The 14300-nt window shown below is 30.7% G+C and overlaps 1 long non-coding RNA gene across 1 annotated transcript in view; it reads right to left on the bottom strand.

Moving 5' to 3' along the window:
• The window catches only part of LOC119768022, a 91374-nt gene that overhangs the window by 36976 nt on the left and 40098 nt on the right, over positions 1-14300 (bottom strand). The window contains exon 2 of the long non-coding RNA XR_005277860.1: positions 1651-1681. This is a non-coding gene — a long non-coding RNA (uncharacterized LOC119768022). The remainder of the gene's footprint in view (positions 1-1650; positions 1682-14300) is intronic.

Genomic DNA, 14300 nt, shown 5'->3' with positions numbered 1-14300 from the left:
CTAGAAACACGAATATTCCTGCAAGGCGTGCGCGCTGTTCCTACGTCCACAACCGACTCCGGGTTGTTAGGATGAGACTTAGAAAACATAAATTTTCCTGTTTTTAAATCTTTGCATGGCAAAATCTCAGCAACTAGGGGTCGTATCGACATAGTTCAAAAAAGCAAAATATAGAGAATTTTCTCAGCTCTTAAAAAATTCATCGAAAATAAATATATAGTATATTGATTCAAAAATTCATAACTTGATCAAAGATTTTTTGCCCGTTCTGGAAATTTCTGAAAAGTTGGCATTTGATGTCCCCTAAAACATAATAGAAAATAAAAAAAATAAAAATTGTGTTTTTTTGCAAATCAAGTTTAAGTGACAAAAAGTGTAATTAAAATTCACCAAATATTTTTTACCGCGTATAATTTTTTTCCAGTGTAGTCTTTATCCATACTTACAACTTTGCCGAAGACACCAAATCGATAAAAAAATTCCTTCAAAAGATACAGATTTTGAGTTTTCATGTATAATTTTTGTATGGACAGCTGCCAAATTTATATGGAAAATTATATGGACAAACTTATGATGCAAAATGGCTTCTTTGGGCATACCGAAGGCACTGTTACTATTTTTGTTATTTTGTAATTTTGGCAATCAAGAGTTTTATTAATAATCTTTTAGATGGAGGAGTGTTAATTTTAAGGTAAACATATGTTATTTTTTTTAATAATTCTTCAAATTATCTAACTGAAGTGTCCACCCCATCCAAGTCACACCCATCGTATGTGCTCCAGGAAAAACGCCACAAGCAACTCAACTTCTAGCAAGCACACACACTAAACCAACAACAACGGCTCCACATCAGTTTCAGTCAGCCAGCCAACACTCCCGCCGCTTCCCGACAGTCCCGAATAAACAAAATATCAAATCGATCAAATTTAATCCGCAACCCATAAATCAAACTCAATAAAATGACACTTCTGTTCGCCCCATTGTGTTGTGTGTCGTCGTCCGGTTTGTATTCGTGAAAGGAGCAAAACGAAAAAAACAACAAACTTTCAAGTATTTTGGGGCACACCTCTTATCTTATCTCGCGTTGACTTGCTGCCGGTAGGGTCTCACACTTTCAAACCTAACACACATACTCTTGTGTTGCCTGACATACTAGGGTAGAACACATTTTTTAGAAATTTTGGAAGCTATGTAGAAATTTGATCTGAATTTTATAATTAATACCTTTTTTTAACTGATTCCATGCTTACAAATTTACAAGAAAGTAGAAAAAAACTATAACTATAATAAGAGAATAAAAAAAAAGAATAAAGTTACTCCTTAATTTGTATAAGTGTCTTTCAAGCGTTTCAGACGAAGGTGCCGACAATGAAGGCTGGTGATAAATGGTTGCTACCGTTTTTATTTGTTACTACTGTTTTCGCAACGGTTTCTCACTGATAACAATTTCAAACGACAGAGTGATTTTTTTGTTCAAACAATGTTTGAATATCTACCAGAGCTGATAGACGACCGATTAAAAACTTACTTTTTGTAATATTTCATGCATCCTGCAATAAATTTATTCAAAAAGATTTTTATTTTAAAGTTCTACAAAAAAAATATGTCTGATTGATAACTACAACAAAACCGGCTCTCTTCGATACATACCATCACTGGATCAAGTTCCACAATTCTGCTCCTGCAAAGTAAAAGAGGACGGAAAAAATATGATTTCATTACTCATGTTTGCTGTAATCATTAAAAATAATTTCATTAGTCTGCCACGGGTTTATGAATTATTAATTGAGAGCCCCGTTTCCCGAGTGCCAAGTGCCGGGAAGGGTTTCGAGTTAATTAATTTCTAAGTACTGATAAAAAACTTGTTAACGTCAGCAATTTATCGGCAGCAATTTTTCACTCCGTTCCACGCCGCACTACAGATCAGTTGTTCTAAAACTATTTATGCAGCAAAACTGGACCCAAGACTCAACAGGTTTCGCATTATTTATTGCTGGCCGCCGATCAGCTTTTTGCTCATTAGAGAGCAAGTGTCCTCAAGCTTCCCGCCAAATTCCCGAGACCTCTCTCTCCCGCTAAAGTGTGGCATGAACAAGCTGTTATCAGCATCATAAATATTAGAACAAGTACGCACTGGGTGCGTCACAGGTAATTGGATATGAAATTCAGGAATTTTTGATTGTGTCCTCAGTAGAGAAAAATCAGGAATAAATATTTTTAAGTCGTTCAGTCAAAAAAAAAAAAAAAATATAAATAGAGAATCGAATAACAACAACAACTTTTGGATTCAAAATTTATTCTTTTTATATTGATATTAAAATATACTCATTGAATTAAATAAAGTTGTTCAACCAGATGAAAACTTGTGAAAGTAAATCTTTCATTGTCTGTTACTCAAAGTGAAATCACATTTATGAAAAGATTTATGACTAATTAAGATCAAAGATCAGAACTTCAAATGACACTTTCAGATTATTTTAAAGATATTTCTTAAACTTTTGATAGATCTTTTTTTGAAATTTGAAAAAAAAATTAAGCAAAACATAAAGTAATAATAAGTAACTCCCTATGTCAAAAGTAGCTTTGATTATCGGTAAAGAACTCCGGATAATCAAATCACGCGCTCAAGCCATTTCAACTGATACTGGAAAAGGTGATGCAGATCGAGAAAAAGTACTTGGAAGATCAGCAAAGCTTGGTGGGCGGTTTGGATCGGTTGAGGTTGGTCGGAGAACGTGGATATCGTGCTGAAGCAGCAGCTGACCAAGAATTGCCAGCATATCAGTACGCCAGGATGTGAGTCGTGTCGGTAGAAATAGGATCAAGCTGCTCGTGATAGAGGCTCGTGAGCGCAACTGGAATTCCGGACGCATACGGCCTAAATATGGGACAACTCCCGGGTGCTTAGGACTACCAGAAACCAGAAACTTGGTGAGATCTATCCAAACTGAAATTTTCACATTTTGCCTACTTTTCAACAATTATTAAATACGCGCTGATCCCTGTTTTGCCTGATGGGATTGGAAGTTTAAAGATAGTTCGAGGACTCGTCTGGTTCTTGTTCTATGTTTAGGCGGGGCCAGACAATGCCCAATGACCTCGGAATTGGGCCGCTAGGATCTCTGCCATTCTGAAATGGGTCATTGGAAGCAGCGCGAGGGCTGTCACCACCTAATACCCGGGACTGAGATATGTTGTATCAGCATAAACCAAGTCTGATACAAACTATTCTTTCCCATAATTTCGCTGCCGGCCAGCGGGTATTGGATTGGACCACACACACACACACACACAGAACTCCGGATAATCAAATCACGAACAAAAAAGAGCGTGCTATTTTTTTTCAATTTCTTATTTTTAATGTTAAATTCAAGTTCTACGACCCCATTCAAGTTAAATTTACATAGTTTAATACAAAAAGCATTTTTTAAATATTAAATCATCGCCATTTTGCCCACCATCTTAAGAAATCTGATTCACTTTAGAGTAGTTAAGGGGACATACTTAAGCTCGACATTCAAAAATATTACCCTCAGATAATCAAGTCTGGACTGTATTCAAAAAAATTTATCTAAAATAGACATTTTTAAATTTTTATAGTTTCTCTCAGTGTCACCAATACAAACAAAAAAACATGGAGGGGGGGGGGTGCTTAACGTGCTTAACAATACGAATAATTGAATATTTACTTTATTTTAAAGTTTATTTACTTAAACAAACGTGTGAACAATAGTTAAAAAAAATTGTCCAAATTTTACCAGTTTCTGAAATAAAGTTACACATTATTTTGAAGTAATCTTTTATGAGTTTAAATTTAAAATGTCAGATGCTTTATCTCAGCAATAGGCAGCTAGATTAACTGAGTCTTTAAAATAGATTTTCTTCATGCATTCCTTATATCAAAAGAAGCCCATACTGTTTTTTAATACAAGTCTCCATACAAACTTGGTAGTTGTCCATATAACATTGCAATAAAACCTCGTACATTAGGGAACGATTTCTAATCGATTTTGTACTGAAAAAATAGGTACACGGAAAAAAAACTTTTTTTTTTAATTTGACGACTAAAATTAGTATTCCAAAAAACAACTTCACATTTTTTGAAAATTTTGATTTGTTTCATAAATTTGTGATTTTTTGGATTTTAAGTGATTGATTAACTAAATTTTCCTTTATATTTTAAGGTGATAAATCAGAATTATATTATATGGTTTCACGGCAATTGTAATTTTTGCCCAATATTCCTCTATTTTGCAATTTGAAAATGTTTCATTAAGGAAAAGCTCCACTGCAAAAATATTTTATTTGAATTTGTTTTTTTCTGCATCATTCAATTCCATAGCAAATTTACAATCGTATTTTTTTTTAATAGATTGCCATTTTTATGTTAAAATGCCTAAATGGGTAAATATTTCGAAAAAAGTTATTTTTTTTATTTTTAAAATACTTCGCTAAAACATCCGTGCAATCAAAAAATACTTTTTAAATGCTTAGAAAATTTCTTACCATTTTTTTTTGCTTTTTGAATGTACTGCTGGTTTAAATATTGTGAAAAAAGTATTTTCCTAATTTTTCAACTTGTTATATATCGGAAACTCTTGATTCAATTTGCAATGTTTACAAATGAAACTTAATATTGATTTCGAAAGGTTAAAATCCTGCTCAACTTAAAAAAAAGCTGAAAATTTTACACTTGATTTGCATTTAAACTTGAAAAGGCTGTATCTCAGAAACCAGCCGTCCAATCGATAAAGCAAATAAAGAAAAAGAAAATTGTAGTACTTTCAAATTGAACAAAAATTTAACATTTTTCAAAATATTGAATCTAAAATTGATTTTGTTTTTCAATGTTTTATTACTAAGGCTGCTGAGTAAAAATCCGTACACCGATAGCCGATATGTGCCTTTGGAATAACACATATTTTTTAAAGGAATTATTTAATTAAATTTAGGAATTTTATATAAAAAAAAACTGTGATATATTCACAGCTCACAAAACCCGGAAAACTACTCAAGTATCATTTTAGAATCAAATCGACAATGTAAAAAAAAAAATACAAAAAAATGTGATAAAATCCGTACAAAATTCCGGCTGGCTAAAATTCTCGAAGAGGATAAAAACGTTAACGATGAAATCCGTAAAGTTGGTAGCCTTAAATATGACTATAGGCTCGTTTTTTTAAAATCATTCATATTTTTATCTCATAACTCAAGTGCAAAATTTGGAGATTTTGGTATCCTGAAAATACAACCGATGTCAACCATCAGGGTTTTTGTTTATAAGAAAAGTTGCAGGTTGTTATGTTATACATGATCAATATGACAAAGAACTTCAAATAAATTCTAGAATTTCAAGTGTGTAACAGTTTGTTTGTCAGAATTTTAACAATTGCCAATTTAGTAATAAAATAAAAATAAGTGTTCAAGTGCATCAGTGAGGTATTAAAAAAATATTCAAATATTGTTTTTATTTACCACTGTTCGTGATAATAATTTCTTCATATCAAACATGTTATTTTAAAAAATAAGTATTTTTTTTATAAAAACAGTATACTTTTGTCACTTTAAATTCAAATTAATTTTAACGTCTTCTTATCTCTGACAGCATCGTGTCCTACCAAAGATTTCACTGGACACCTTTCGGTTCGAAGCGTGGCGTTTAAAGGTGGAAACTCACGAGAAATCTGCGGGAACAAGCAAGTACATCAACTCCCTGGCTCTGACATGCCTCAAATCGTACAAATAATTAACAATTTGCGGCACGTACTTAGCGTGTTTGCGAGCTGGAACTTAACATTCTGGAGATGGTGCTCCCAGCGTCGGGAGAACACATTCCTGGAATCAATAAATGGGATTGGATAGAGGGCAGATTTAAGCTTTATTAAAGTGTGTGTTTGAAAGCTATCGCTAGGGGAGCGAAGTTTGTCTTGAAGAATCACTTTAATGCTGCTAATAAGTCCCCAGCGTCTGGGTTTGAGGTTGGATACATTTCTTCTTGCAATCCGAGGACACCACTTCAGACAACGATGTGTGGTTGAATCATTGCTCAAAGTTGGAGTCACCACATATTCCAGTGGATGTTGGTTGAACTGTCGCCGGCGCAAATAGACACTAACCTCCCTACTTCAAACCAACTTCTTCTCCTGTTACTTGATTTGTAAGAGTCTGCAAGTTGCAAAAGGAAATGAATATTCATGTTTGCGTGGTTTTTTTTCTTGCTGCACCAGAGCATGGCATCGAATAAATAATATTATTTATTTAATATCTTCCACTATCGATCTTTTTGCCACTTTAAGAAGAAATCAAACTCGGCCGTACGTATTGCTGTACAATTGCTTGCAAAAGGTGGTGGTGTCGCTTATGGCCCGGTTTTCTTATTGTGAGTTGTAGTTTGTGCAGTTTTGCTGAATATTCAGAAGGGGCGTTTGATTTGAGTAAAGGGTCTCTCTTGGGTACAGTTTTGAGTGACAAGTTTAGATTGTTGTATTTTGTGTGTTTTGTTTGTTTTTGCGTAATTTCAAATGTCTTTTGCTAAAGAAAGGGAATATCCGTACTCAATATCCTCTCATTTTACTTATCTACTCCAGCGGAGCAGTTCATGACTCAAAGTTTAATCGCAAAAAATTCTGCAACTTTAAGTCCGGCCAGCGACATAACTCAATCCTCAAACACACACTCCTTCTACGATCAAGTGTAGGTGAAGACTCTGCGATTGCTGGCTCGACTGACTCAGGACACAGAGGACCATAATTTATGGCACCCAAGGGACACCCTGTCTCGGCGACGCTTGTACGAACGTTGTACTACAGAGACCGGAGACACACGTAGGCGCACGTGGTGTTTTATGACTGGGCCGTGTTGCGTGGCACGGCCACTTCCTGCGGAGTCTGTGCAGATTTTACGCTGGACAATATGCCTTCGTAAAGTACTGTGTTGGAACTTAAATTCGAACAAAATGTCAAAATTAAGAAGTTTCGTACTATTTGAGACCTGATTGTACCTGGTCAGCACTGGCTGAGGATGAACGCACCCTGAGCTAATTGCAATCGCAGGCCAGGATTCTGCGTCACCATCATCCAACTGTGATGAAGAAGGTGATACTGGCAGCCTCCACTTCGATAGGATGAGTTCACCTGCTATAGCTAGACAGTTGCGAGTGACTAATTACACACGCGGTGTGGCGACTTGCGTGCACCATAAAAGTACTTGTCGATTGAATCGATCAAACTGGTCTCCCTTGTAATTAAAGGTGCTGCTGTTGGTCATGGAAAAAATTTAAAACTAAAAACTAAAAACTAAAAACTAAAAACTAAAAACTAAAAACTAAAAACTAAAAACTAAAAACTAAAAACTAAAAACTAAAAACTAAAAACTAAAAACTAAAAACTAAAAACTAAAAACTAAAAACTAAAAACTAAAAACTAAAAACTAAAAACTAAAAACTAAAAACTAAAAACTAAAAACTAAAAACTAAAAACTAAAACTAAAAACTAAAAACTAAAAACTAAAAACTAAAACTAAAAACTAAAAACTAAAAACTAAAAACTAAAACTAAAAACTAAAAACTAAAAACTAAAAACTAAAAACTAAAAACTAAAAACTAAAACTAAAAACTAAAAACTAAAAACTAAAAACTAAAAACTAAAAACTAAAACTAAAAACTAAAACTAAAACTAAAAACTAAAAACTAAAAACTAAAAACTAAAAACTAAAAACTAAAAACTAAAAACTAAAACTAAAAACTAAAAACTAAAAACTAAAAACTAAAAACTAAAAACTAAAAAAAAAACTAAAACTAAAAACTAAAAACTAAAACTAAAACTAAAAACTAAAAACTAAAAACTAAAACTAAAAACTAAAAACTAAAAACTAAAAACTAAAAACTAAAAACTAAAACTAAAAACTAAAAACTAAAACTAAAAACTAAAAACTAAAAACTAAAAACTAAAAACTAAAAACTAAAAACTAAAAACTAAAAACTAAAAACTAAAAACTAAAAACTAAAAACTAAAAACTAAAAACTAAAAACTAAAAACTAAAAACTAAAAACTAAAACTAAAAACTAAAAACTAAAAACTAAAAACTAAAACTAAAAACTAAAAACTAAAAACTAAAAACTAAAAACTAAAAACTAAAAACTAAAAACTAAAAACTAAAAACTAAAAACTAAAAACTAAAACTAAAAACTAAAAACTAAAAACTAAAACTAAAAACTAAAAACTAAAACTAAAAACTAAAAACTAAAAACTAAAACTAAAAACTAAAAACTAAAAACTAAAAACTAAAAACTAAAAACTAAAACTAAAAACTAAAAACTAAAAACTAAAAACTAAAAACTAAAAACTAAAAACTAAAACTAAAAACTAAAAACTAAAACTAAAAACTAAAAACTAAAAACTAAAAAAAAACTAAAAACTAAAAACTAAAAACTAAAAACTAAAAACTAAAAACTAAAAACTAAAAACTAAAAAAAACTAAAAACTAAAAACTAAAAACTAAAAACTAAAAACTAAAAACTAAAAACTAAAAACTAAAAACTAAAAACTAAAACTAAAAACTAAAAACTAAAAACTAAAAACTAAAAACTAAAAACTAAAAACTAAAAACTAAAAACTAAAAACTAAAAACTAAAAACTAAAAACTAAAAACTAAAACTAAAAACTAAAAACTAAAAACTAAAAACTAAAACTAAAAACTAAAAACTAAAAACTAAAAACTAAAAACTAAAAACTAAAAACTAAAAACTAAAAACTAAAACTAAAAACTAAAAACTAAAAACTAAAACTAAAAACTAAAAACTAAAAACTAAAAACTAAAAACTAAAAACTAAAACTAAAAACTAAAAACTAAAAACTAAAAACTAAAAACTAAAAACTAAAAACTAAAAACTAAAAACTAAAACTAAAACTAAAAACTAAAAACTAAAAACTAAAAACTAAAACTAAAAACTAAAAACTAAAAACTAAAAACTAAAAACTAAAAACTAAAAACTAAAACTAAAACTAAAAACTAAAAACTAAAAACTAAAACTAAAAACTAAAAACTAAAAACTAAAAACTAAAAACTAAAAACTAAAAACTAAAACTAAAAACTAAAAACTAAAAACTAAAAACTAAAAACTAAAAACTAAAACTAAAACTAAAAACTAAAAACTAAAAACTAAAAACTAAAAACTAAAAACTAAAAACTAAAAACTAAAAACTAAAAACTAAAACTAAAAACTAAAAACTAAAAACTAAAAACTAAAACTAAAAACTAAAAACTAAAACTAAAAACTAAAAACTAAAAACTAAAAACTAAAAACTAAAAACTAAAAACTAAAAACTAAAAACTAAAAACTAAAAACTAAAAACTAAAAACTAAAAACTAAAAACTAAAAACTAAAAACTAAAAACTAAAAACTAAAAACTAAAAACTAAAAACTAAAAACTAAAAACTAAAAACTAAAAACTAAAACTAAAAACTAAAAACTAAAAACTAAAAACTAAAAACTAAAACTAAAAACTAAAAACTAAAAACTAAAAACTAAAAACTAAAAACTAAAAACTAAAACTAAAAACTAAAAACTAAAAACTAAAAACTAAAAACTAAAAACTAAAAACTAAAAACTAAAAACTAAAAACTAAAAACTAAAAACTAAAAACTAAAAACTAAAAACTAAAAACTAAAAACTAAAAACTAAAACTAAAAACTAAAACTAAAAACTAAAAACTAAAAACTAAAACTAAAAACTAAAAACTAAAAACTAAAAACTAAAAACTAAAAACTAAAAACTAAAAACTAAAAACTAAAAACTAAAAACTAAAAACTAAAAACTAAAAACTAAAAACTAAAAACTAAAAACTAAAAACTAAAAACTAAAAACTAAAAACTAAAAACTAAAAACTAAAAACTAAAAACTAAAAACTAAAAACTAAAAAAAAACTAAAAACTAAAAACTAAAAACTAAAAACTAAAAACTAAAAACTAAAAACTAAAAACTAAAAACTAAAAACTAAAAACTAAAAACTAAAAACTAAAAACTAAAAACTAAAAACTAAAAACTAAAACTAAAAACTAAAAACTAAAAACTAAAACTAAAAACTAAAAACTAAAAACTAAAAACTAAAAACTAAAAACTAAAAACTAAAAACTAAAAACTAAAAACTAAAAACTAAAAACTAAAAACTAAAAACTAAAAACTAAAAACTAAAAACTAAAAACTAAAAACTAAAAACTAAAAAAAAACTAAAAACTAAAAACTAAAAACTAAAAACTAAAAACTAAAAACTAAAAACTAAAAACTAAAAACTAAAAACTAAAAACTAAAAACTAAAAACTAAAAACTAAAAACTAAAAACTAAAAACTAAAAACTAAAAACTAAAAACTAAAAACTAAAAACTAAAAACTAAAAACTAAAACTAAAAACTAAAACTAAAAACTAAAAACTAAAAACTAAAAACTAAAAACTAAAAACTAAAAACTAAAAACTAAAAACTAAAAACTAAAAACTAAAAACTAAAAACTAAAAACTAAAAACTAAAAACTAAAAACTAAAAACTAAAAACTAAAAACTAAAAACTAAAAACTAAAAACTAAAAACTAAAAACTAAAAACTAAAAACTAAAAACTAAAAACTAAAAACTAAAAACTAAAAACTAAAAACTAAAAACTAAAAACTAAAAACTAAAAACTAAAAACTAAAAACTAAAAACTAAAAACTAAAAACTAAAAACTAAAAACTAAAAACTAAAAACTAAAAACTAAAAACTAAAAACTAAAAACTAAAAACTAAAAACTAAAAACTAAAAACTAAAAACTAAAAACTAAAAACTAAAAACTAAAAACTAAAAACTAAAACTTATTTTAAAAATTTCAAAATTGAAATCAATGAAATTTTAGTGACTTAAAAATAGACTTCGTACAAATTTTACCATGACAAAACTTCATCCTAAGCTAGACTACCAATTGCCACTACCATTATCGTTCAGCGCGAAACCACAACAGAGAAAATACCTGCGCGCAGGCCAATAGATTTAAACGATTCGCCCATTATCGGTACAGGCCAGTCTGAACCGAACCAGGACACTTATGTAAATAACCTCGTGCTACCGTATAATAACACCGACTAGCGCCCCTCTCTCTATCGCTAATTACCACTCGAATGGCTTAGCTGTCGACTTAATTTCTCGCTAGCCTAGGGTAGCTCTAGGCCATACCACGTCACGACACAGGACAAATTGATCATTTGCAGGCCGAGATTCGTTCTGGAAGCTGCCTGTCCAGAAGACCAGCAGCCTGTCATCGACCTGTCCCCGTTGCGTGCAGTTGGTCAACGGACGGAAATTGACGCGACTTGGTGCATCATAATTTGCATCAGCATCATCGCTATTGACAGTTTAATCGCGACGTCCAGTGAGCACAAATAACTATTATTTTGGTAATAATTGGCCTCCCCTCCGGGACCTACCGCAGTTAACGCGGTGACATGTCATTGAGGATCGGGATAATTATTGTTTTTAAATCAGTTTCCAAGGTATTTAGGGAAATCGGTGTTTGTTTCTTGGAACGACTAAATTGAACAATTATTTTAATTGAAAATGTTTTTGCAAGTTAACAATCGATTTTTAAGTACTTTTTCTTGCAGTTCTCTAAAATGACTTCTTCAACTAGAAATTATTGTTTATGGCCGTTATTGTTTTCGTCTTCCCCGTACAAATCTCACCAACATCCTTACAGGTGAGTGCCATAAAATATATTCCGGTCACATCGACCTGGCGCGTTTATGGCCTTTTTGGCGCGCGGGGCTTTTTTCATTGACATTTCGGTCGATGTACACAAATTCCTGGCCAAAGCTGTTAATTTTACTATGGCCAGCAAATCACTGTGCGTTAGCAACAAATGGGGGAGGAATGGAGGATCACTCCTCGTTGGTTCCAACAATAAATTTTGAACATATTCAGCCTTAAATGACCCATCTCCTCTGGATTTGATTGCTGAACTTAACCCTCAACAAACCAACAATTTTGTTTTTGCTGGAAGAAGAAAATACAAAGACGAAAAAAAATGAGTAAATTTGCACAGATTCTCAAATCTTGGAACCGGGATATTGTTTATTTTAAAATCCATTTAAATTTGAAATATATTTTTAAGATCGTCATCGTGCTCGTGCTATCTTAGCGCACGTGCATCTTGGTCAAAATTAAGATTTCGCTCATATTCAGCAAATAACGTTAAATTTCCGTTGGTTCAATTCTCAATGTTTAAAATGAAACTTTTGTGAATTTGTGTGATCCTGTCGTCAAAAATATATGTTTTTCGATATTTTAAAATAAGATTTTTGAAGAATATCGAAAATGTGGGCAAAAGATTTAAAAAAATATTTTTTTGGTGCTAAATAAAAATAGGTAATGAAATATGAAAGCATGAAATTTCAAGGGACTGAAAAAAAAATTGACAGATGGGGCAATATTGATATCAAGAAAATCGACAGCCAGATAATGGACTGTATTAGAAAAGTCACCTCCGAAACAATATTTTTGAATAGCAGAAAAAAATTCTCAAAAATGTCTTACCTGAGACTTTGAAAATCGAGATACAGCCTCACAAAAAATTCGTTCGATGAAAATTAGTTTTTTTAAAAGTCACATAAGTAGCCTGAAATTATCAACAGATTATAACTCGGAAACAATTTATTTGATTTACAATGTTAAAAACTGAAACTTTTGTTAATTTTTTTTGATCTTTTCAATCAAAATAATTTCAAAATTTTAAAGTTTGTGTGTGTGTGTGTGTGTGTGCAACCAACCAAACGGGACCACGCGGTCACTTCTTACAAATTGAGTTGTTTCCATGTATTTTAAGATCTACATTCTATACATGCAAATAACTCGCATAGGCATTTGGAAGGTGTTAGCTCTGCCGAGCTTCGGTGACCCATTTCTACGCTGGCTAGCCGAGCGCGAGGTACCTCAGCTTTTATCGACAAGCCCCGCCCTGAAGAACGTTTGCACCAATCGGGTTCAAACGTTATTTAGAACTTCCGAACCCTTGTCAAATGGACAAGGACCCAGCGCGTATATAGTTGATAGTAACAGTATTCCTAATTCCAGTCATAGCTCACCAAGCCGTGATGGCCTAGAGGTTAGCATTTTTGCTTACCAATCCAAAGGACGGGGGATTGAACCCCGACTCGAGCGAGTTTGATTTTTCGTTCATGTTCAGAGTTTCAAGATTAATATTTCCTATACTTTCTCGTTGGGAGCAGATGGGAATCGAACCCAGGACCATTCGCTTACAAAGCGAACACCGTAACCAGTCAGCCACGGCCGCTCCTAATTTCAAAATTTTAAAGTTTGATCCTAAATATGAAATAAGGAAATTAGGATCATAAAACACTTTGTCATTTTTCATGTACAACGATAAATAACACGAATAAAACCCATTTTTGATCTCTTTTTTTGCCTTCCTCACTGAGGTAAGGCTATAATCCTGCTCTAAAAATGAACTTTTTATTAAAAGCTCAAAGACCCACCTTCATGTATACATATCGACTCAGAATCGAAAACTGAACAAATGTCTGTGTGTGTGTATGTGTGTGTGTATGTATGTATGTGACCAAAATTCTCACTAAGTTTTCTCAGCACTGGCTGAACCGATTTTGACCAAACCAGTTGCATTCGACTTGGTTTAGGGTACCATACATCGCTATTGAATTGTTTGAAGTTTCTATAAGTAGTTCAAAAGTTATGTATAAAAATGTGTTTTCACATATATCCGGATCTCATTTATATGCATGTTAACGATGTCCGAATCCATCATCCGACCCATCGTTGGTTTGGTAATCGAGAGACCTTTCCAATGAGTCCACAACATTGAAGATCTGGCAACCATGTCTCGAGTTATGACCACTTAAGTGATTTTTATGTACTTTTTTGAAGCCGGATCTCACTTAAATGTATGTAAACGATGTCCGGATCCATCATCCGACCCATCGTTGGTTAGGTAATCGAGAGACCTTTCCAATGAGTCCACAACATTGAAGATCTGGCAACCCTGTCTCGAGTTATGACCACTTAAGTGATATTTATGAACTTTTTTGAAGCCGGATCTCACTTAAATGTATGTAAACGATGTCCGGATCCATCATCCGACCCATCGTTGGTTAGGTAATCGAGAGACCTTTCCAACAAGTCCACAACATTGAAGATCTGGCAACCCTGTCTCGAGTTATGACCACTTAAGTGATATTTATTTACTTTTTTGAAGCCGGATCTCACTTCAATGTATGTAAACGATGTCCGGATCCATCATCCGACCC

Source organism: Culex quinquefasciatus, chromosome 2 (genome assembly GCF_015732765.1).
Source record: "Culex quinquefasciatus strain JHB chromosome 2, VPISU_Cqui_1.0_pri_paternal, whole genome shotgun sequence".
NCBI lineage: Eukaryota > Metazoa > Arthropoda > Insecta > Diptera > Culicidae > Culex > Culex quinquefasciatus.
The sequence above is the reverse complement of the archived record's forward strand: the minus strand, read 5'-3'. Positions and strand labels throughout refer to the sequence as shown.